General features: G+C 49.9%; 1 pseudogene; it reads right to left on the bottom strand.

The window, feature by feature from the left end:
- LOC139826745 (dynein axonemal heavy chain 9-like) overlaps positions 1–22,650 on the bottom strand; it is a 74,711-nt pseudogene that overhangs the window by 45,984 nt on the left and 6,077 nt on the right.

The following is a 22,650-nucleotide window of genomic DNA, read 5'->3' on the forward strand; positions in this document are numbered from 1 at the left end:
TAAGCATCCAAGCCCTGTGGCATCCTTCAGCTGCTACTACTCAAATAAATCACCTAACACATCATCCTGCAGAGACCAGGCGGCTGAGCAGCTATTCAGAGCAGGGAACACATGTTAATTCAAAACTTACATCCAAAGCTCCTCCTTTTTGTAACCTTGAAACTGCCTCCCCATGACTGCTCATGCCAGGCAACCCAAATTACTTTTTTTACAAAGAGTGCACTCAAAAGAGCACTGCATTTAGAAACGGAGCAAGTATCTCATGGCATTAATGCAGCTTTACTGATGGCAAATTCAACAAAATAAGCATAGAGCCCTAGAAGAGATTAGATTAGTTGGACCAGGATGAACAGACAAACAGACATCCTGTCCAACACCACACAGTAGGTCGTAGGAGCATCAGCTCGCAGGATGTCGATGGTACCGAGTTCGTGGAACTGTTTGCACTTTACACACTCAGCTGGACCAGCTGCTCCCAGCAGAGACGAGGGGATGAAAGTTAGCAGAGATGCGATGGAGCTGGCAGGGGGTGTGTGCCCCCTCCTCTTGCTCCTGTATTAGCCTTTTGCTTATCAGTGTGAAGTGATAAAGCCCAGCCAACACAAGAGAAACCCACTTTGGTTCTGGGAAGAAGAGGTAGAACGGTTCCTACCTGTGCATGACGTGGTCCATGAGATGCTGCTTGAACACCAAGCTCCACCGTTTAATCACATTCAGCAGAGACGCTTTGAAAGGCCGAGCATCAACTTTCATCCAACTCTGGAAAATGCTGATGGGCTCGATGCGATTCACCTCCTCATAGATCTTCTCGTAGGAGTCAATCTGCTCTCGGAACTGCTGCAGCGTGGGAGGTGACTCAGGGACCCCGTTCTCTGCATGGGCCTCGATTTCTGCCGCAGTGAGAATGTGCCCGTAGAGGAGGAACTGGCGGAAGAACTCCTTTCTGTCCTCCCCGTACAGGTAGGAGTAGTGGTCGAAGGCACTGCGGTAATCACAGCAGGGCGCCATCACGGCCTGCACACGCCCCATCAGCTCATGGCGCATGTTGGCCAGGTCAGCCATGTCCTCCATGTCAGCCTGGAGAGAAGAGGAGAGGAGCTCGCAGTGATGCGGGGGCAGCGTGGCACCTCCTCACTGCCACACAGCGTGAGGGAGCTCCACAGCCACGGACCCGGTAGTGGAGGAAGCCGCTGTGCTCAGCCAGCCTGGGCACCAGCGATGAGATCCGGTAGATGTCGTTGAGAAGACCTTCCACCACGTCGTAGAAGCCATCGTTTGTGCCAGGGTCCAAGGAGGGTTGAAATATCAAATCTGGGATCACCAAATCCAGCTGCACCTCAAACAGGGGAGGAAGCCCTGCCTTGGGATCTGGTAGGGAAGAACAGAGGTGCCAGGTTATTTTTGAAGGGGAGAAAAGTGATCTAGAGCCACCACTAACATCCCACCACAAGACACACACATGCCCCACAGGGACACCAGGCAGGTGGGACACCCACTCGCTGGGTCCAGTGACATTGTGTCTGCATACAACGCAGAGGGGAGGCTGCCAAACCAGCTGGTGTTCTGGTACCCACAGGAGATACTGGAGAACAGATGAGACACAAGTGATTTAAGGACCGGAAAAATGCTGTGGAGGGAAGCCTTAAAGAGACCAGGCTCTTCAGCTAATCAAAAGGGAGTCTGAGAGCTGAACAATTACAGCGCATAAGTACTTAAAGAGGAGAAAAACAACAGGAACCAAGAGGCTCTTTAATTTAGTGGAGAAAGGCATGAAAAAATAAAACACCAACTGGTTCCACAAATGTGAAATTCTGTGCTTGTTTTTAACAAGATGGTGAGGAACTGGATGCAATTCTCCAGCTCAGTGTGCCTCCACATCCAGGAGGGAAGCGTTCTGGAGATGTGCTTTAGCTGGACACAGCTGCTCTCAGCAGAGTGACCCTCCGTGGCAGCCTTAGGCAGGAGCTCTGGTTTGGTGACCCCTCTCCTCACTCCTCAGCGATGGAGGTTTTTCTTTCATGTCTTTCATCCACAGAACCAACTCTTGAGACTCTCCACAAACGAAAGGTTGTGTCACCTTGATGCTTTGTGCATGGGAGGTCAGGAGATGGCTGATGCCCAAGAACAGACTTGGAATGATGCCTCAATTTTGTCTGTTCACAAATCCCAGCAAATGGTGCACAGTCATCTCTGTCCCTTCCCTTGAGCAAGGCTTTGCTCCAGTGACCAGGGGACAGAGTTACCCTCTGAGTCTGGAGGCTCCTCCAGCACTTGCTGTAGACAATGCAAGAGGCAGAGTAGAAAGACCACCACAAGTCAAAGCACAAAACAGAAACTTCCTTTTGGTGAGACTGAAGATGGTATCACGGCCAGAGCTGAGGAACCAGCAGTTACCTGTGTTTTCGAGGAGGTACTTGAGTGAGCACTCAATGGCAGTGAAGAATCCATCCAGAACTATCTCATCCACGTCATCCACATAGGCCTTCCAGATGTCAGATGCTGGGTCTGCAAGTAAGAGGCTCTGGTTTTCCTGGAAGAAAAAGACGACACTTTGAAATACAGCGGGGCTGAGTCTGTCCTACAAGAGCTGCCCACAGCTGAGGACTCATGGCAATGAGCACACAGGTACCAGCCCTGCGGGGGGAGAGAAACCAGACAGACGGATGTTGCTGCTGGTAGCATGGCCACAATTTTCTCCTTCTGTCAAGGGCTGCTTTGTCATCTGAAGCAACTCAAAATAATCACAAGGTAAAAATGGAGTGCGTGAGAGACTTAGCAGCCCTGCAACCTTCTCCTCCCTCTTCTCTGAGGCCAAAGGGCTCAAGGGTGCTTTGCAGACCTGGGCCAAAGGCTCATCCCAATGCATGAAGCCTCAGTCCTTGTGGCCTGTATAATGTTACCTTGGGTGGATGAGTCCTTCCAAGTGGACTGCTTACACCTCTGCCCTACAAATGGTCATCTCAAAACAAGAGAACTTTAAAATTCAGAAAAGGGTTTTTAAATAAACCAAGTGAAAATAGTTAAAGGTTGGGATCAGAAGACAAAGGGTTGGCTTACAGCCTCCCTTCTCAGCTTATTGCGTTCCTTACCTCCAGGCAAGTTCACAGTCAGGAAATTCACGGTTTTCTAGGCCACAGAATGGCCCCATCCTTCTTGCGTCTCCTCTTCCACACCCACAAGACCAGCCTGGGTATCCATCCCCTGCACCTCCCAGGCTCTGCCGTGATCCTGTTCCGGCCTTGCTATGCCCTCTGAGGGCTCTTTCTCCTAAGCCTGCCAGGGGCTCTCAACACAGGCACGGGCTCAAAAAAAACGTAAGGTCCAGCTTGCAGTCTGCTGCCAGGGGTTCAAAGCTGGCTGTATTTCATCTCTGGGGACACAGGAGAGGGTGCCATTCCCAGTGGCATGGCAGCTTGGCACACATGAGATCATAGAATCCTTCTGGTTGGAAGAGACCCTCAAGATCATCGAATCCAACCATAACCTAACTCCACCACTAACCCATGTCCCTAAGAACCCCATCTGTACATTTGTTAACACCTCCAGGGATGTGACTCCACCACTGCTCTGGGCAGCCTATTCCAAAGCTTCACAATCCTCTCTGTGAATTATTTTTTCCTAATATCCAATCTGAACTTTCCTTGGTGCAACTTGAGGCCACTTCCTCTCATCCTATCTCTTACTACTTGGGAGAAGAGACCAACCCCCTCCATGCTCCAACCTCCTTTCAGACAGTTGCAGAGAGCAAGAAGGTCTGGCCTCAGCCTCCTCAAGATAGAGTGGCATTGCCAATTGGGCTTGAGTCAACCCAGAGTTGCTGCTCCCCAACTTTACACATCAACGCTGAGTGATTAAACTGTTAACAGAGCAAGCCAGGGCTCTGGTGCCTTGCAGACTCACCTCCACATTTTGCTGACACAAGAGAAAGGGGAACTTCACAGGACTGAACACTATGGGAATGCCCATTTGAAAGCACCACCCCCTCTTCACCGTCCCATGCCCTTGTATTTGACAATGCCCCCTTGTCACTGGTGTTCTACTGAACCTTTCCTCCAGAGGCCTCATCCTGGTGCAAAAGGGCAATGCAAGCCAGCATCTCACTGTCCTGCCTGTGCTTGTGGGTGCACGTACCCAAACTCTCTCTGCTCTTCTCTCAGCAGCCTCAAGACTCACCTGCTCAAAAGAAGACCTGAACACCCAAGGGAAACACAGCAGACCAGCTCTTGGCCCCTTTGCTGCTGTTCCTCCAGGTTTGACCAGCACAGCAGGACAGAGGCATGGGGACATCCTATTTTGGGCCACGGTGCCTTTCCCTCCCCCGGACCTTCATGCTGCTTTGCAGTTGGTCCTGCCCTGTGAGCCACCAGAGCAGCGGTGCCAGCCCTTCTGCCTTGGCCACAGCCCCATGTTCTCTCCGGTCAATTTAGGAAGTGTTCCCATCTTTTGGGTGTAGCTGGAGGTGGTTGAGCCTGTCACAGCTGTAGCAGCAGGACAACGTGGGCATAGTAAAATCCTCGCCGTGGGTTCAGAGGGTACAGAAGTGGGTCAGAAGCCCAAGGCCGAGTGCAGACAGTGAAGTAAGGTGAGCAACAAGGGCTCAGTGTCCCAGAGAGGGTCAGCCCAGTCTCTCCAGAGTCCAAGGCCAGATGGCGACCCTCAGGAGTGGGCTGGACCTAAAATCCATCTGCCTTCCAGCCAAGGTGCTGTCCCTGACACGCTAAAACCTCTGGGCAGGTGAGGCGCAGAGATTTGGGCTTTCTCCTGCTCTGCAAAGAGGACTCTCAGCTCTGGCAAAGCCACTGGAAAAGACCCAGGGTTCAGACAGCAGCTTTTTTCTTGTTACTCAGCTTCTCCCTGGACTGACAGCGTCACCTCCTGCTCCCACAGAGGAACAACAAGCCTAAAGCAGAAAGGTCAGCCACAGCCAGCTGCCTCTCCATTTTAAGGTGAATATTTCGGAGGAGTTTTTCCTCTGAGCAGGATCCCAAAGCCTGATGCACGACTCCCCTCTAGTGGCTTCACAAGAACCAGGACTGGGAGCCAGACTGGGCTGCATCGGCTCCCACTCCTGCTCCAAACTCGGTGCCTGGTCAGCAGCCCCGCACACTCAGCTGTACCAGCTCACCCATCAAAGTATTCCTTAATCAACAACAGGTAAGTTTTTCAAATGAGTTAAGGGAGTTAATTTTAAGGTGAAGCAGCTCTGGACATTTTCACCAGAGCGGAGAGACACCCAGAGCCTATGAAGAGTCAACAAACCCCTGGAGAAGGTCCCCCCTCACCTTCACCAGCAGATGAATCCTCTGCCCTGACTCTCGGACAAGGCTGTAACGCCGTTCCAGGCGGTCCTGACAGTCCTCCAGGCTCAGCAGCGATTCTCTTTTACAACCTCTTCTCACAAATATGGGCGACGCCCACGATCCCACGATGGTCTGGATCTCCTCAACATTGTTTTTGGCTTTCTGTATCCTCTGCTCGAGGTCATGGACATCATCCATCACCATGGAGATGTGATCCCAGACACCTGGTAAAAAATGAGATGACTGACTACTTTTTTTCAGAGCTGCATGGCCAAGCTCTTGTGCACTCTCCATAAGACTTTTCCCCCACGGTTTCATGTATTTCTCACCCATCATTAACACAAGAGACTTACCACCTCAACCAAAAGAGTCACTTCTAGCTCCCTCCTACCCCAACAATCCATGGTACAGCTGCAGCCTCTGTTTTCTGCCAGGAGCACCAGCACCGTGGGGACGTCTGACACTTCCCCCTTTCCCGTACCCAGATTTAATCTGCTACCAGAGAGAGAACAAGGACAACAGGCTGAGTGTTCCTGCCACTGTCACTAGAGCAGGGACCCACAGCCCCACAAACACAGGCTGTGACAGCCCAAGGTACCAGCGAGGGCTGCATTTAGATTCAGGGAACTTCATCTGCAGGAAAGTCCCTTCATCTTTGTTGTGCAATGGAGAAAGAGTTTTTCAGCATGAGGAATTCTGCTTTGCAAGTTCCCAAGGGAGGACACTTGTTCCTGTTCATACCACAAGCCTGATGACAGAAATATATATTCCAACAGCGAGCAGTTTGCTTTCACCAAGAGGAAACAAATTGTCTTCCTCCATTCTGCTTTGCAGTTAAAACTGATCAAGCAAGAACACTGGTTAAATCATCCCAAAGTCACGGTGCACAAACCTCACCACTAACCACAGTATTTCATCTGGCTGGAAAGGATAACGAGGTGGCCCTGGCCCCCACCGGGAGAAGTCTGTCCCAAGCCAGATGGCTGGGCCAAGGGGTCCCAGTCCCTGCACAACTCAGGGAGAAAGCAGTGCCTTGGGGACACAGGGACATGACCACACAGTGGGTCACTTGGGCTGGCACGGGCAGGGAGCAGACTCTTCAACCCCAGCCTTGCCAGCTCTCACAAACCCCAATCTTGCCGTTTCCTCAGCATCACTGCTTACAGGGCAGCCTCTCTTCCCCAAAAGCCCAGAGGGAAGCTGAAGGGATCAGGATCCTGTCCCCAGCCCAAGCAGATCAAGGTAAGATGGGAAGGAGCAGGCAGGCTGGGGGCTGCCCTTTGTCTCCCCAGTGCTGGCTCTGCTGGAGAGTCCCCTGCCCTGCTGTGAACTGTCACTGGGAACCAGGCGATGGAGGCTGGGGACATGGGAGGAATCTGATGAGACCCAAGTGAGCAGGTTAACCATGAGCAATGTGCCCTGTGGCCAAGAAGGTTGATGGTACCTGGGCTGCGTGAGTAGGAGTGTGGCCAGCAGGTCGAGGGAGGTGAATCCTCCCCCTCTGCTCTGCACTCGTGAGGCCCCATCTGAGTGGTGTGTCCAGTTCTGGGCACCCCAGTTTAAGAAGGACAAGGAATTACTGGGGAGAGCCCAGCGGTGGCTACCAAGATGCTGAGGGGTCTAGAGCATTTTTCTTCTGAGGAAAGGCTGAGAGAGCTGGGGCTGTTGAGCTGGAGAAGAGAAGCTGAGAGGGATCTGATCAATGGATCAATATCTCAGGGTGGCTGTCAGAGGATGGACCAGACTCTGTTCAGTGGTGCCCAGCACCAGGGTGAGGGGCAACGGGTACAGACTGAAACACAGGAGGCTCCATCTGAACATGAGCAGAAACTTGTTTGCTGGGAGGTGCCAGAGCCCGGCCCAGGCTGCCCAGAGCGGGTGTGGAGTCTCCTTCTCTGAGACATTGAAACCCGCCTGGACCCACCTGTGTGATCTGCTCTGTGACCCTGCGTGAGCAGGGCTTGGACTGGGAGATCTCCAGAGGTCTCTTCAGCCCTCACCAGTCTGGGATTCTGTGAAATCCTGTACGGCCTCTTTTGCCCTAACACAGAGCTAGCTCACCCTCCATCTTCCAGTTGAGTGTTTCTTCTGCCTTCTTCAGCTTCAAGTTAATATCCCACAGCTGCTCCTGTATGAGAGGGTATTCGACCTCCAGGACTGTCTTCAGGACCTTGTTGTATCTGTTCACCATCAGCTCCAAGTTGGCCGCCAGCTGCCGGTATGACTCCTTGGAGGAATAGATTTCTGCTGCCGTGGGTGGGATGGCTCCCAGGCGGCTGCCAGACAGGTAGCTCAGCTCCCTCAGCACCGACACCAGCTGCAGAAACAAGGCAGAGAGCTGAATGTGAGACAATCCTCCCCATTCACCTGGTAGACACCCTCCCGTCAATTCTGGGGATCTTAGGGGGTTCCTGCTGTTTTATTCACAAAGCAGTACGCTCTGAGAAGGGCCTGGACACCTCCTAGTCCAGACCATCTCCCTCCCATTGATCTTTGCCTCTGATTTGCTTCCCAATCAAAGACATATAGCTCTGTTAACTACCCAGCCAGCAAACCCTGTGCAGCCTCTAAAAGCCATGATGATCTCTGGTCTTCTCAGCTATCCTCATCAATACAGTCTTTCAGCAATACTGTGCCTGCAGGAGGAGGCACAACCAAAAGCATCTTTGAGTTGTGATGGAACGGGATTGAGTGGGTTATTAAACTATAAACCCAAGTAGAAGTGAGTCCCTGCAACAAACGGAGCAGCAAGGTCTTCCAACGCAATATATCACTTCTAAGACAAAAAAAAAAATCTTTGCTCAGTTTAGTGGCTTGTGAGAGGGAAAATGCTCCTGAAACTGCACATTTTGGCTGGGTGACAGAAATTCAGTATATTGTATGGGCAATGGCAGGGGTGAGGAGTATCTACAATACTAAAGTGACTATGTCCACAATGACAAGAAGAGGAAAGAAAGACGGAGCGCAGAAGGGTGAAGGGAGCAGTTTGAGGAGGTGGATGGAAGAGGATGGGATGGGAGGAAGGGAAAAGCAGGGGATTGAGGGAGCAGGAGGCCAAGTGAGATAGAACCAAACTCCCCTCCCTTTTATGCACTGGAATGTCTGAGACATCCCCACCATGGTGTCAAGGATGTCTTACCCTCTTTCCCTCTCCTCCATGGAAGGTGAGCTCTGGAAGATTCTTTAATGTTGAAGGGTTGCAAATACATCCTCCCTTTAGGCAAAATGAGGTGCTCCTATCTTCTCTGAAGGGCATGAAGGGGCTGCTAAGCAGGCACCTGAGGACATGAGGCAGTCCTCAGTATGGAAAGCTGAGAGCAGCGCAGAAGCACTCAGAGACTGGAGCTGAGAACATGCTCAGCACGTCACAGGCTCCAAACCCTGGCACCAGGGTGAAGGGTGGAAAACATCCCCTGGGGCCATTTGCTTCCCACCTTAGCAAGGAGATTCCAAGGAGCTGGACAAATCCTTTGTCTGAGAGCCAAGCTGGAATGAGCTCTGGAACCTCAACACTTTTCTCTAACAGCAGCAAGTCCCAGGGAAAGGGGGAAGTGTTTGATGTTTTCCCAGGCCCCTGAGATTCAGCACCTCCGCAGCAAATGGCATTTCACATTTGAGAGGCCCCAGCTCTCATCAGGCCCCAGAACCTTTGAATCCACCTCTGCACTCTGCTGGCTTGGACCCTGCCTCTGCTTTGGGCAGGGGGATGGTCAGGCCTCCCTGTGCTGGAGAGGGCAGCCCTAGGGAACAGAGACCTACTGGAAGCCTCCTGCACCACAATTAAGGAAATCCAACAGCCACAACACTGAAGTAACAAAACAAACCTTTCCTGGGATTTTTATACCCTTTCAGGAAGCTCAGATTTCAGGTAAACATAACACGAACCCACGTCTGTAGGATGATGCTCCTACGCTCCCCACACCAGCGTCAAACCAACCTGCTCTGGAGATGTTGACACCAGTTAACATCTGGCTACTCACAGACTTTCTGGCTTTAATTACAATCTGCGCTGCTTAAACTGTAATCCTGATATTTTACCAGGAGACAGAGCCCACAAAGGGGATGGTTAATTCATGTCACCCATAACAGATGCTCCAGGGACCTCAGCAGAACAGATCTAGTAGCGATCCCACCAGACTTGCCATGCACGGTGGGGCACAGCTTGGAGACGTGCCCTCCAGCAGACAGGAAAGCTAGTTCTTACCTGGGGATCAAAATTAACCGTGATCAGTTTGGTTTCTGGATCTCGCCGGATAAGCGGTTGAGTAAGGTTGTACTGTGATTTTTCAGAGACTGTCTGGGACCAGTCTGCATAGAGCTTCTCCTGATACCTGCCGGAAAACAAACAAACAAATTAAAACATCCACCACGTAGCTGCCAAGCCCGCACACCAAGACATAGAACCAAATAAAAGCCAAGTCCACTTCTGAGGGCTGAAGAACATCAAGGAATATTTAAAACCCACCCACACCACCTCCATAAAGATCTTGGCTTCAAAGACAAACACCTGAAAACCAGTGACAGCATCAAGTCAGGAAAACAAAGATCCCCCAAGTACCATTCTTAGCAGAGGATTCAAATTTGGGGACAAACATTCAAAAGCTCAGAGCAATCAGTTCAGTTTTAGCATCAAACATTAAGATATTAAGTGAGGTGCAACGAATCCCACTCCCACTTGTGGAATACACACATTACAGCCACGGTAAGTACACTGTGAATGGGCACAAGTGGATTGAGACTTCTGGTCAGCTCAGGTTTTCTACCACAGCATCTCCTACATCCAAAAGAATCTCGTTCCAACATTTCTGCTGGGCTGCACAGCCCCTGTCCCTCCCATGCAAACTTCTCATTTCAAGATATCACAGAAAGACTGTGGTGTGTAGCAAAGGATTCCTCCTCCTCTCTCATCACAAAATTCCTTCTGGCTTAGAAAGAGACATTCTCAGGCCCTGGGCTTGCAAATGTGCTGAAAGGTGGTTTAGAGAAGGAGAAGGAAATGGCCTCAAGTTGCACCAGGGGAGGTTCAGACTGGATATTAGGAAACATTTCTTCCCCAAAGGGCTGTCGGGCATTGGAACAGGCTGCGAGGGCAGTGGTGGAGTCATCATCCCTGGAGGGGTGGACAGACGTGGAGACGAGGTTCTCAGGGACACGGGGCAGTGCCAGGGTTGTGTTAATGGATGGACATGAGGGTCTCTTCCAACCAAAACAATTCTATGATTCTATAAGGTTTGGCTTTTTTTCATATAGTTACAGTCGTGCCTGAGCCACCACTTACCTGTCGAGCAGCTGGATCATTTCTTCATACTTCTCTATCACCCTTCTTCCTTCAGCAGAGTCCAAGCAGCTGGTGGCACAACAGACAAGCTCAGCGTTACATTTAGCCCTGTGAGGCTGCAGTCTCTATTTACCCCTTCCCAAAACCACCCACCACCTTGCAGGCAGAGCCTGGCTGGGGATCTTACATTCCAACCCCACCGTATCGCCCAAAACCATTTCACTGCACAAAAGCTCTCCAAGCCCCAGTGCGCCCTTTTGCGGGTGTTTGCATGGCAACTGGCAAATGAGAACCACGTCCTGGGGGAAGAACAAGGGCCCAGAGCTGCTGGAGGAACACTGGTCTCCGTAACATACTCAATGCTCCGGTGTTTGCACAGAGCAGGGCAACCTCTGCTCACCAGCCACCACTTTCTGAGGTCAAAGAGGCACAGAAAGAAGCAGAGTGTGGCTCCCGGCAGATGAAGCTCTTGGCGGTGCCCAATTCATGCCCCTCAAACCGAAGAGCAAAGGTGTCCCAGAGTGCGGGAGGCAGAGCCCTGGCCACGCTGCCAGGGCTGTACAGCCCAGGGAACAGCAGGCCAGAGGAATTCTTATCATGCTGTCTTTTCCCCACTGTTTCATCTACAGTATCCAAGTTTTCCTCAAGATGGTTGTTGATTTTGGAGGACATATTGACAAAACTTGAATTAACTTAACCAAAAGCTGGAAAAAAGGAGCGCCTGAGCAGTCACCGCTGGGCAAGTGCTGAGAAACCTGCTGGAAGTAAACAAGTCCTCTGAGCAAATCCAAGTAAATCCCAGCAAAACCACTTTTGTTTCTCCTTTTTAATCCTTTTTCCCTTTCAACAGCATCATGTCACCACCGTTGCAGAGCATGTTATTAACTACTCTAAACAGAGGACAGAAAATCAGTGTGAAATGCAGATCTGGGTCCTTCATGGTGGACAAAAATTTGCCATTTAGGTTCAAATCAGACATGATAACTTGGGCTCTGTGCTGGGAACAGCCCAAGAGTTTGTTTCATTGCACCAATGTCTTTGCTGCTGCAGAATAACTGTGCACTTAAAGACACTTAATGGCAAGATACAGTGAGAGAAGGTTACAAACATGGTACAGTGACGGTCAAGTTATTTTGGTCAAGTACATTAAAAAAGTGGATCCATTTACACAGAATCCTGACCAGCACACGTGAAGCCATTCCTGTGAGCTACCAGGTGCAGTCCCTAGAACATCCTCAGTTGTCATAAGTCCAACACTGCCTTGCTTACAGAGCTCTTAAATGTTGTCTCACGTGGTGCCAGCTGTGAGTATGAGGCCATACTTCCCTGACACCATCCGTTATAACAAGCATTTGGGTGATAAATATACCAGCATTGGTTTCTTTCCTTGATCTTGGGAGATGGCTCCTTTGTTTAACGCTGAGAAAGTTTTCTTCTGCCCAACAAAATGCTCGTCTGCTCCCCAACATGCAAACCCAGCTCCATCGATCCATCTCAGCTGAGTCCAGCCCAGCACTTCTCTGCTATTCACAGTTTGGATGATGCCAGAACCAGGACTTGCAGCTGAGGAGGTCCTGGAGAACATGCTGAGTGGGATTGCAGCAGGAAAGGTTCTGATACCTCTTTCAATTGCAACCCGGGAACTATGTCTGAAAGCTGAATAGCCCACTGTGCCTCTTAATCGCTTCAAAACAAATCCAGTTAATGAGTTTCTTAAAAAAAATAATGATCACAAGGAAGCTGAAAAGCACCAGTGCAACCACTTCACACCTCTTTGACTAAGAATTATTTCAGCTATAACCATGGGATAATGTTCACCACAGAAAGAAAATCAGATTGATTACAGAGAAGATAGCAAGGTGGTCATAAAGCAACTTAGCTGGAACAGACACGCACAGATGTGGGATGTGCCTGAAGTGATCAAACGGCACCTGGATTCGCGCTCGCAGCTCCTGCGCCCAGCGCAGCGCTCCAGCCACCGGCGGCATGTTCTTGTGCACAGGGGGGATCCTGGGGAGGGCACATTGGAACAGCATTTGACTGAACACTGCACTTGTAACCCCAAAGATGCAACAACAGAACCGCATTTGCAGAAAACTGCTCTGATTTCCCAGCTTCCTTCCTTAAATCCAACATCTGCCACACTGATGTAGGTCTGTGACCAAGGCGAGTGCCTCTGGATCTTGAATAAGGAGCTGAGATCGAACGAGAAGCCCAGACTATGTCCAAACCTGAGCTGATGTGAGGTGTCCCTTGCCTGGGACACATTCCCCGCCCCTCACAAACACTGACATAGGGATTTCTGACCAGGAGTTACTTCTGTCCGTCTTATCTAACAGCCACAGAACAATAACCACAAATTCACAGCAAATGATTCTCTCCATGATTCTCTCCAGTCCAGGACTTGTCTCGTTCCAGTATGATCTTTCTGAGGCAAGTAAATAGGTTATTGTTCAAAATGACACACTTGAATCCTCATAATCTGATAGAAATCCACCCATTCCCCCCTGTGCCAACAGTCACGGGGAATAATAAACTTGGAAAAGGCTGATTAAACCCTTGGTTACAAAGTCCCACTCGCATACTTTGCATTTTAAGCATTGTAAGGGAAACAAAATAAATTCATTCTGAGGAGCACATGAGTGGGTTTGCAGGTCCCATGGGGTGTTGGAGGCAGCACACAAACGTGGAGAGAAACCTCCTGTCACAGCCTCGCTGGGAGAAAAGCTCAGCATGTGTCTCCATTCCCAGTCACATATCATGCATACACATTTGAAAAAGGGTATTTTTACTCCTAACCAATTATTCGCTTTAATACTAAGAACAGAGCTTTCCCAGGCATTTCCATTGCCACTAGGAGCTACAGAGGCTGAAAACATCTGCAATTTGTAAAGTTTTGGGTTCCTTAGAAAAATAAATCATTTCCCCCCCAAATTAATCTCAATCAAACTCCCTGCAAAACCCATTTTACTCAGCACGTTCTACCTACCGAGCTTCAGCTCTGCCTGGATGTGCCGGGAGTAGATCAGCCTGGCGTGGTCCAGGGCCCTGCTGAACATGCTGATGAGGACGGAGTATTTGCCAGCAGCATCTGCAGCGACTACCGGTCGCTCCAAAAGGCTCCCGAACATGTCCAGCAGCTGTTGGGGTGAACACGCAGGAAAAGAAGAGGGGAAAAATTTACAACCCCGACTCCTGCAGAGAGATCAGCTGGGACCTTCCTCCCCAGCCCAGAGGCTTCAATACTGTCCGCACCGATGGGCACTTTGGAAAAAGGAAATTTGCTCCCTTTGTTACGGGGCCTCTCCGACTTTCTCTGGGGTTGGACCACATTCCAACTGTTGTTCTTCAAATGCTTCAAGATTTTCTATTTTTTTCAAAAAACTTACAAAGATAAACACTGTCACTTGCTAAAGGCTTTTCTACAAATGCTTATATTGATTTTTTTAAAAAAATACCATTTATTATTTCTGCAAGATAGATTAATTGATAAATAAACCAGCTTTGTTTCTAGAAAACCTGTTTCCAAAACTGAAACAGACCCATGTATTAATAATATTAACAAATTGATACTAACAATATCAATTCTCACCAGGAAATCCTAGAAAAAGCATGATTTCCCCCAACTTGCAGAGAGAGACACAAATATATCTCCTGGCATCCAAAAGCTTTGTGAGGGACCCACCAGCCTGAGCATCCCAAACCAAGAGCAGCCCAAAAGCTACAAGTCCCACTGTCCCACCAGCAAACACCAGCCCCATGTGCCTGTGGCTCCAGCACCGCCTGGTCTCCTCAGCGTGATTCTCACCGAGCCGGGTGCCCTGATTTCCCTTTTAGGGAAGAGCAAGGGAGCGATAAACAAACCTTGAAGGCGTGGTCCAAGTTGGAGGCGTCATCAAAAGCCTGGATGAAAATGGTGCCCAGCCGACGGTCCATGTCTTCTACTTTCTGCTGGAAACCAAAGGCATCCTGCTCAAAGTCCTGCACAAAGGCAAAACACAAGCTGTGAGGCTGCAAGATGGCACTAGGAAGGTACCTGTAACTCCTCGATCCAGAGATGCCCTCTCTTATTCACCGTGAACTAAGCCACTCCTCTGGCCAATCTTCAGCCATCGCAACGTGGCAAAGTCCTCACGAAGCTTGAGAACATTTCTGTGCTGTCCCATGGCTGAGATGTTGGCCCTTTCTCTGGGAGGGACCCTTTGGTCCTGAGGGCTTTCCACAGCCCACATGGCACTATCTTCAGCCTACAGGCAAGATGGACTATTTCCACACCCTCTCCCCCACCACTTGGCCTGAAGACCACACCATCATCCAGAAAACCCACGGATGCACCTGCTGAGTCCCAAATCCAACCTACTTTCAAGTCAAAACAAGCCTGTGGTTCCATGGTGAGCTGGTTGTGAGTGAGGCAGTTTCAAAACACTCGCACAGGTTGCCCAGAGAGGCTGTGGAGTCTCCACACTTGGACATAGGTAATCTTGGAGATATTTCACCTGACCAGTCACAGTCCTGCTCTAGCTGAGCCTGCTTTGAGCAGGGAAGGTGGACTGGGTGATCTCCAGAGGTCCTTTTCAAACTCAACAGTACTGGGTTTCTGTAATTTCCATCATCTTCTTGCACTGCTTTTCTTGCTTCAATTGTAATAAATCCTTTGAACTTCAAGAGTAACATCTATATTTGTTTTCCTACACGTAAAAGAGTCCAAATCAAAGACTGAACTTGACAGTCCGTGACAGTCCTTCTGTTCTAGCTTGGACAAAACCACTAAAAATGAGGTCATGTGTCTCTTTTCCAAAGGACAAAGTGCAAGGAAATAGCTTTTACTATTGCTACTGCTGAGCTCCAGCAGATCCAGATGCCATGTTTTAGCTAAAAAAAACGGCTCCAGCAGTGGCAGAGGGTGCAAAACTAGAGCACTGAAAGAACAAACATGACTCAGAGTCACACAAATGGCCATGGGGTCACCAAACCCAAGCCACCTCCTGCAGAGCCACTGTCACCTCTCCTCTGTGCCTGCCCTGCTGAAGGAGGGGTGCTATGGAGCAAGCAGCTTTCCAGCAAGAAACACTGGGGACGTGCCACCCCCTGCAGAGATGTACTGGGAGCTGCAGGAAGCAAAGCACGAGCCACCCATCCCCACACCAGGCAGGTCCCAGAGGGCTGGGAATATTCCTTTAATTAAAGCACTACTGATAATAAAATAGAGCATCCTTGAATTCTGAGAGCCCCAGATGCCATGTGTTCATCTAGGCAGGAGCGAACACATCCCAGAGATGATCTGAGTTGGCCCTCATCAGGCAAACTACCTTGTTTTTCCAAAACTAAGACAGAGTCTTATATTAATTTTTGCTGCAAAAGATGCTTACTTTTTTACATGTATAGCTGCCTGGACCCTATTTATATTGACTTTTTTATGAACTGTAACTAGGGCTAATTTTTTGAATAGGGTTCATATTTCAAGCATCCTGAAAAATCATGCTATAGCTTGTTTTTGGGGTAGGTCTTATTTTTGGGGAAACATGGTAAATACCAAGAGCAGGAAAGCAAAGAGATGTGGGTGTTGGTATAGCTCTTATACCTCAGCAAGCACCATGTACAGCAAAAGCTTGTGCATAACTCATGGAAATCCCAGTTTCCCAGCTGCACTGATCTAAGGTGCTGATCTAGCAAGATATGTTAGATATAGACGTGCAAGAAGTCCCAAATCTCTGCAGGAAAGGCCAGCGGCTCCCTGTTCCCTCCAGTACCAGATCAGATCATAATGAAAGGAGGAAAGAGCTGGGAAGAAGATAGCAGGAAACTGCTGCTTTGGAAACATGCACATGTTCCTGATGTTCCCGCAAACTGGTCCCACCTACCGTGTTGGTCAGGTCAAGACAGTCATAGGTTCGCTCTGAAAACACCTTGTATGCCTCCTGGAATTCCTCATACATGTCCAGGACCTGCTGGCCCAGGGTCTTCCCTTTAATCCCACTGAATTCAATTTTCTCCAGCTTCATCAAGTCCAAGGAAGTTGCCAGGAGATCCTTCAAAGTCAACGGAGGGAGACACAGGTCATGATGTTGACAAAAGAAGATGACAACAGTTGTCACGACAGAGTTGCACTTGCTGAGGGACCTTCCCAAGCACAGCGCTGGTGCTCAGGCTGGGTGGCAGGGATGGGAAGGGGGGAGCCTGATCTGCCTGTCCTGAGCATCAGTGGCTGCTCATAACACGTCCCTGCCCAGTGAGACCTGCTGCAGCCACTAGAAATACCATGACAACTGTAAAATCGCTTTTAAGTGTATTTAAAGGACAGATCCAAAGCAGGATATGAGACTCTTATATGTCATCCAGCATAGCTAAGAATCCCAATTTTATAGGTATTAACCAAGGACAGATTTCTAATATTTACAGGTACCCAAACTGTCCAAAGCTCCTGCGCAGTCAAACCTCCACGTGTCCAAGTGGGTGTTGCAGCACCTGCCCCGCTGGCCCTCTCTGCTGAGGTGGCACACGGGTCCTTCCCTTCCCTTCCCTTCCCTTCCCATCCTCTGCAGCCTGGCAGTGTCACCTCTTGGGAAAATGTCCCGCTCCCCCAGTGGTGGTGGCAGCACTGGGCAGCTCTGCTGCCATCCCACCTCATCTGTCTCCCTAGGTAGGGCCAAGTAAGGGCTGGTTGAACATCCATTGTCTCAGAGGACCAGGAGAAATGTGCACAGGAATGTACTGGTGGCCACTCTCTGCTTGCACTTGTCCTGGGGCCACCCGAGCAGGGCAGCAGGTTTTACCACAGACACGTAATATGAAACAGTGCAACGAACCAAAGGAAAGGGATCCTTCCCTCTTCACGTGCTCATGGGCTACCCATGCACCAGTGTAACTGCAGCTTTTATGAAAATTCGAAAACAAATGCACATATGCATTCATATTCACTTCGACACACCAGCACATCCGCTTGAACAAATACCTAGTAAGGCAAAAAAATAATGTGGAAATACCAGTTGTCCCTTGCTTTGTCTTGCAAGGTTGCTTGAAATGAAGTGATGAGGGGAAATTGAGACGGAGAGAGATGCAGCAGTTTTCCTCATTAACAGGCTGGTGTGCACTATGCTTTTAATTATTGTTTTACAGCTCACTCCGCAGGCTCTCCCTCTGACTCCAGATACTGCAGCTTCTACTGTCCCTGGAGTGTGGGACAGCCACGGAAGGAGGAAACAGACACTGGTCAAAACGCACAGTGCCCCAGCTCAAAACCTCCCCACTGGCTTTTGTCTGCAGCCCATATCCACAGTGTGCCCATGGCATCCATGGAATCCCAGCAGTCAGTGCCCCAGAGCCTTTACAGGGTCCCAGTAAACCTGTCACCAACACTGTCCTCATGATAACCTGCAGTTATTCCTGTGTCTATTTATATTCCTCTCTACACTGACCAGCATAATTTGGTTTATTTCACATCAAACCCTACTGGAAACCATCATTATGAATACTTTTAAAATAGGCACCAGTCATGACAGTTTTCAACATAGTTAATTAAGGAACACATAAAAGTATATGGCACATTTAAAGCAGTAAAACTGCAAACACCAGCAACCTGTACACTGGCCATCCAACCCTACACACTGAGAACGCAGCAACAATCAACAAGGAAATTCATTTGGGATGTGTGTGGAGAGCAGATGAATGTGTGTGGTTAGCCACGTGAGAGATAACAGGTACATGCAAGGTCTGTACAAGAGGTACATACAGTATCTGTATAAGAGGTATATACAGTGTCTGTATAACAGGTACATATGGTGTCTGTATGTCTGTGGTCTCCAGACACAGCCATGTGGTAAGGAGAGCATAGGGAGCTCCCACATTCACACTCAGACCTGCTCTCTGCAGAACATCTCCTGTGGCTCAAGGAGCCCTTGGCCACACTGGGAGCTCAGGGATGACACCCCAATGTCCCTGCCTCAGGTGACAGATCTGGCAAACAGGGACACCCCTGAGCCACAGCACCCCAGTTTGATGGACTATGAGGATGCGAAGGGACAACCTGGTGAGGAACGTGTCCCTGCTCCTCCCCAGGCCCACGTGGCACAGCCAAGGGGATCCTGCCATCTGGCCTCTCCAAGACAGGCAGGACCCAGCTCTAGGGTGTCATAGAATCATAGAACCATTTCAGTTGCAAGAGACCCTTAAGATCATTGAGTCCAACCATAACCTAAATCTGTCTCTGATGGCACCAGGAGACCTGGGAGATTACATTGCTTTATTTACAGCTGTGCAAACCACACCTCCAGTAATCCTCCTTTTCTTGCCCCAACAGGAGCAAGGAGTCCAACGGGACTCCTGAGAGCAAAAAACACACCTATCAACCTGACCAGCTTACATATGCACTGAGCAGGACATAGTAAAACACAGTCTTAGACTCGCTGTAACAGGAGACCGAACAGCAAAAGAGTGGCCCCATTCCCTGGTATCAGGTGAAGCTATAGAAAGGAAAGATGCCAGCAAGTGATCTCCTGGCTACAGAGTTCTCCTGACGGTTTGCAATGTTTTTCAAGACCAGAGTCTCACCTCCACCATCTCCAGTCTCTTCAGGAAGGTGTCCAGCCTCGCAAACACCATCGTGGAGCTGAAGTCCCACTCCCTCACTTCTTGGCCTGGTTCATAATACATGTGCAGTTTTTCCCTTCTCTCCTCAAATGCCTCTTTGAACATGTTCAGGATACCGAGCACCATTCGCACCTTGCCCAGGCTCTCCTCCATGTCCCCTTTCAGAAGGTCTTCTGGAGACAGGTACACCAGGGCCTGGAAGAGCAAAATCACACCTGAGAGGTCACTTCTGCCATCATGGAAAACAAGGACTTCTTGTGTTGAACACATTTGAACCTGTTTATTAAGTTAAATGTTGCCTAAAGAATCACTTTTCCAGGGAAGGACAATAGGAAGAAGGGGAGAGGGGACACAGGGGACTGCAAACACAGGCATCACAGCCACAGACCTGCTCAATGAGAAGGTTGCAGATCTCCTGGAGCAGCACCACTATCCGCACGGGCATGTTGTAGTGCTTGGAGGTGACCCAGATCAAACACACCACGTGGAGCAGGGGGAGCAGGAAAGGCTTCACCTCGCTGAACTCAACCCTCTCTACGTCTTCCAAGCGGCGCTTGAGGGGTGTCAGGTGCAGGTGAACGTCCTGAGCTTCAGTCAAAGCTGTGTTGAGAGACGTGAGAAGCGGTAAGAACCACCCAGCTGCGGTGTGCTGGGTTCCCAGCTAGGTGCTGGCCTCACCACATGGAAAAGTGCCTGGGAAAAGAAACTGTCCTGACAAGCACTGAGCACCCTCAGCCACCTGTGTGCTGCAGGTCACTCACTCGTGAACATCACTCACCTGCGGCAGTAACCAGAACAGAAATAAGCTGATGTGATGGCAGGGGACAGGGAGCTGGGACAGGGCTTCGTGGAGAGCCTGAGTCCACAACTGCTAAAAAGTCACACGGAATTTGCCCAACAGCACCAAAAATACAGTGCTGCCATGGCTGTGAGCCATGGCCTTGCTGTACAGCACGACAGGCTGTACAGCCTTGGCCTGAGCCCTTTTTAGCTCAGTTTTGGCTCAAGCAACTCCTTGTCCAGTGGGCAGATGACGACGGCCCCACCAGTCCTGACTGTAATAGAAAACCTGTCAACAGTAAAGCAACTGATGTCTGACTCGTCGAAAGCTTTAGCTTAGCTCTGTACAGCTGTGTGGTTTTACCCTGAAGAATTACCCCAGAGCGCAAGCATTAATAAAACCAGATCGTTGTGCAATTAAACCTGTGGACCAACAAGAAGTGACAGAAGTGCTTGAATGCATGCAAAAATAACCCCTAAGGCCCAAGACCAAGGAAGAAGAGACTCCCACTATCAGCATCACCCTCCCAGCAAATCCACCAACAGCAGCCACACCAGTACAATGCCAGGGAAAGGGGCAGAGACTTAAAAGCAGGTGCACACAAATCTGAACTGCGCTGTAATGGAAATTAACAATTATAGTCCAAATTATCCAATTAGGGTTAGTATCGCTGTAGCCGGATTAAAACCAAATATTTGTTGTATTTTGATTAAACCCTTAAAGTATTAATTAGTTTAACAATGAACCCTTGGCTCCTTATATAAGGGGTGTTTCTCCAGCCCATTTAAACGGCACAATGCAGAGTGTGACACAGATCCTTAAGAGATTCAATGTTTGCACGTGAAGTGGTGAAGAACAGTGTTTTCTGCCAGCACGTGCACAGCTAACACAGTCTAGATGGTTTCATTGTGCCAGAGAGCAGCTGGGTTGGACATGGATGTCCAGCTGTGTTGGTCTGCAGGGACAGACCAGCAGGACTACACTGTTTTTCACTACAGACAGGGATTTGCAATATTTCCTTGGGCTGCGCTCAACTCCCCTAAGCAAAGCAAAGCAAGGAAATTCGGGCTGCAGTGGCCAAAGCCTGAGAAGCAGCGCTCTAACAAAGCAGTCTTAGGTACAAGATCTGTCCTCTTAGTCTGAACTCCCATTCCTGCATAATAACACCAGAGGAGCTGGTGGAAGTTGAGGTGAGTCCTGTTAGAGTAATGCAAACACTTTATTACAGCAGAATAAACTCCCAAACCCATTCACCCTGAACTTTGGCAAGAGTCTGGCTCAACAGACCAGCGATGGAGCTTGTCCCAGCCTGGAAACAAAAGCCTAGACTCAAGCACAAGCAGCCCAGTCTCAATTCACAAACTAGAAAGATTTGGCTTGAAATCAGTCACACCAGGCCATGAAGAAAGGCCAGAAGCCAGCACTGTGGTAAAGTTGCCCCAGCATCTCACCTGCCTCAACATCCATTACCATGGTTTCGAAGGCTGGGATGTAGCTGCTCTCAACTCTCTCCAGCAGCTCCATCATGTTCCTGACCTTCCTCGTTGTCAGCTGGTTGTAAATGCATTCCAGGTCATCACACCTACAGCAACCGAGACACAGAATCACAGAATCAGTTGGTTGGAAGAGACCCTCAAGATCATCGAGTCCAACCATAACCTAACCCCTGGCACTGCCCCGTGTCCCTGAGAATGTCATCTCTGTGACTGTTCAACCCCTCCAGGAATGGTGACTCCACCACTGCCCTGGGCAGCCTGTTCCAATGCTTCACAACCCCTTCTGGGAAGAAATGTTTCCTAATATCCAACCTCAGCCTCCCCTGGCGCAACTTGAGGCCGTTTCCTCTCATCCTGGCGCTTGTTCCTGGGGAGCAGAGCCCGACCCCCCCTGGCTCCAAGCTCCTTTCAGGCAGTTCAGAGATCAGAAGGTCTCCCCTCAGCTCCTGTTCTCCAGCTGAACCCCCCAGGTCCCTCAGCCGCTCCCATCACACTTGTGCTCCAGCCCCTCACCAGCTCCATTCCCTTCTCTCAACTCACTCCACTACCTCAAGGTCTTTCTTGGCCTGAGGGGCCCAAAACTGATTTGAGGTTTGGCTTCCCCAGCGCTGAGTACAGTGGGACAGTCATTGCCCTGGGCCTGCTGGCCACACTGTTCTTGATGCACACCAGGATGCTGGTGGCCATGTTACCCACCTACACTGGGCCATCAGCTGTCCCCCAACATCATCTGTTTCCCCTGGGCCTGATTCAGGGCTTCCTCCAGCTACACATGGACTGTGGAAATGGGAGAAAGCTGCATGAGGCACAGACAAACCCTACAGGACAGAAAGTGCTGAGTTCAGCATGACAGCAGCTCTGCTACTGACAGAACATCGCTGAAAAAAAGCCATCGTGTTTCTGCAGGCATTAGCAACAGCTCTCCAGCCAGCAGGGCTTTGCCCCGAGTCAGCCTGAACCAGTACAGCACAAAGGTTTTCAAAGGGCAGGAGGAAATACCACTCCCAGGCTCCTGAGCATCTAAAGCCCCTCTGGCCCTGACAGATGAACAGCAGCCAGCTGAGATGCACCATTTCCAGACAGCCCCCAGCAGGTGTCCATCAGCAATTACCCCTGTGGATGGCTCCTAGTGAACAGTGACGAAAGAGTGCCCAGAGCGGGTGTGGAGTCTCCTTCTCTGAGACATTCGAACCCGCCTGGACCCACCTG

This window comes from Patagioenas fasciata, unplaced genomic scaffold (assembly GCF_037038585.1).
Source record: "Patagioenas fasciata isolate bPatFas1 unplaced genomic scaffold, bPatFas1.hap1 Unplaced_14, whole genome shotgun sequence".
NCBI classification, from domain to species: domain Eukaryota; kingdom Metazoa; phylum Chordata; class Aves; order Columbiformes; family Columbidae; genus Patagioenas; species Patagioenas fasciata.